Here is a 2538-nt window from a genome sequence, read left to right as displayed (position 1 = left end):
ATTGGTCTACTCTGTGTAGTGTACCCGTAGTCATGTCTAGTGACTGGCACTGTCTGAGTGTCTCGCTGCCGTTGTGCTGCCTAGCAGGATCTCTGTGAATATAACAGACCGATTATCTATACTTACTAGCAAATACTTATGCGATATCCGTAGACCTGTGGATAACAGGGAACAACGTCTGAGAATCATTATGAAAACTTGTGTGTGTAAAGACGGTCGGTGGCCGCTGCCATTTGCTGCTATAGTTGCGACATCTGTTGGCCAAATTGGCCATCGTCACGTGTGGTGAGCGTTCATAGTAACACTCTTGGTAACACGTATGTATCAAGCCAAATCAGTAAATATCGTATCTAACTCTAAGTTCTAACAACCTTATTATATTACGAATATTCATTATAATCCAACGGACTGTAAATTAGAAAGCGAGTGTCTAACGTCCGCTGTGACACTAAACTACAGCGCCACTGACTGTATGACTATGACAGTAGAGGGGGGGGGGGGGGGTACATTCCCACTTTCTCAGCAAAAAACACTCCCAGTTCCCAGTTCCCAGTAAAATAAAGTCCCAGTTCCCAGTTCCCAGGAAATTATGTAGACATGTTTCTGGAAATTCAGTAGTTTAGGTTTTCAAACATTACATAAATACTAATATTTACATACTATTATTTATCTGGGGTCTACATGAATCTAATTAGTGCAGAATAAATAAAATAAAAAAATAAAATAAAAATAAATAAATATTAGCTCAGAAATTGAAATCCCGACGAATTGACACAATTTTCCCAGATCCCAGGCAATTTGAGAGGGTCTTTCCTACGTCCTGATGGACTTCTGTTCCCGAATCACGGAAAATTTATCCGACATTTCCCAGTTCCCAGGTAAATAAAATTTAAATGGCCAATCCCGCGTCCCGAAAAATACCCGTTCCCCCTCACAGTACTGTCAGTAGTACTAGTATAGTATATATAGCATGACTCTCACTCTCAGTCATAGTCATAGCCATAGGGTCTATGTCCCCCAGGCTTGGTCCGCACATGCAGACGTTATAACTTCGCTTTGCTAATCAGAGGGTGTGGGTTTATCCATTACTGGGGTCTGCGTCGGCTCGGACTACCCCCAGGCCAGCCTACTGCCGGAACGTACCCTGGTAATTAACTATCTGATACGGTTAGGGTTAGGGAGTAGGGGAGGCGACTCCCTATAGACTCGTGAGTCGTTAGTGGAGTAGGCGCTCGGGTACGGTCCAGCATATTAGATAGTAGTATTAGTACCAGGGTATACCGTTCCGGTATACCGGACCGTACCCGGGGTACGTTCCGGCAGTACCCTGGGGGACCTAGACCCTCTCAACACTACTAGTATAATACTAGTATTACTAAGTAGTAGCAGAAGAATGCTCTCCAGGCTCTACTAGCAGGCAGCAGGCTATAGCCCTTCGCTCCGCCACAGGTGGATGTCCTGTGGCTCCACCTGTGGCGGAGCCAAGGGCTATAGTTCTATGTACAGCTATCGTTACCACAGCCACAGTACATACTACATTGTCAGTAGATACAAATTCTCTGCCCAATCCTAGTTTAGCACGCATGCGAAAACACGTACATATGCCCACATTGCGGGGATCCAAACTGTCATGATCAATTTGATCACAGATTCCGTACACGGAGTAGGAGCACAGGCACTTGGAGCGTTTCAATATAATATAATGCTAAATAAATACGAAATTTATTTACTACCAAAGTCTTAATGTTTCTATACTTTCTTTCACCTATTATTGCCGACACTTTCCTGTAAATGTCCAAATGCTCATGTGCAACAAACACTGGCGGCCGCCATTGCTCCCACTGCACACTGACACTTAAATATATAGTAAATATAAGTACACTTAACTAGTTTTCCATTTGAAAATTTGCAAGAATTTCACCTCAGGTATGCACCAGATCGCTCCATTTTAGTGTAATAATTGCAAAATCTCAATCCCACACCCTCCCCCCGCTCTGTCGCTATATGCTCCCTCGCTCGGTCGCTTCACGCCCTCACAAATTTCCAACATTCAAAAACGAATCCCCCCAATATAAAGCTGGCTACGGGCCTGGGTCATTACATATAAAGGATCTTTCCACAGTCGGGTAAACAAGGTAATGACTAACTAGAACACCAGGGAAACCTACGGGAGAATGCAACGTTCACACATTTGTAAGACAGGTCGTTGTTTGGACAGAGTACAAGCTCCAAAAAATGGTCATACATGATACATCGAAAGAAAGTGTATACTGACGTCAGTTTCTCAGTCTGGTCATGCTAGGTTAGCAGGTACCAATTAGGAACTTGTATATTGTAAAGGAAGCACAAGACGTGCAGGGGCGGAGCCAGAAGGGGGGCAAGGGGGGCAGTCGCCCCCCCCCCTATCATTTGCAAGAAAGGGAAAAGAAGAAGAAGAAAAAGAAAAAGCCCACTTGAGGGTGTTAACTTAAGTTGAACATTAACAGTTTTTATCAGGAAATTTGCTTAAAGGTAGGGTTCGTAGCGGGTCTTCCAAAG

The 2538-nt window shown here is 44.0% G+C and overlaps 1 protein-coding gene across 1 annotated transcript in view; it reads left to right on the top strand.

Moving 5' to 3' along the window:
* The first annotated feature begins 269 nt into the window (after positions 1 to 269).
* The window catches only part of LOC106811212 (MORN repeat-containing protein 2-like), a 12818-nt gene continuing 10549 nt past the window's right edge, over positions 270 to 2538 (top strand). Inside the window, exon 1 of the mRNA XM_014814767.1 lies at positions 270 to 305. The gene's annotated coding sequence lies outside the window, so the exon portion shown is untranslated. The remainder of the gene's footprint in view (positions 306 to 2538) is intronic.

This window comes from Priapulus caudatus, unplaced genomic scaffold, assembly GCF_000485595.1.
Source record: "Priapulus caudatus unplaced genomic scaffold, Priapulus_caudatus-5.0.1 Scaffold515, whole genome shotgun sequence".
Lineage (NCBI taxonomy): Eukaryota > Metazoa > Priapulida > Priapulimorpha > Priapulimorphida > Priapulidae > Priapulus > Priapulus caudatus.
The sequence above is the reverse complement of the archived record's forward strand: the minus strand, read 5'-3'. Positions and strand labels throughout refer to the sequence as shown.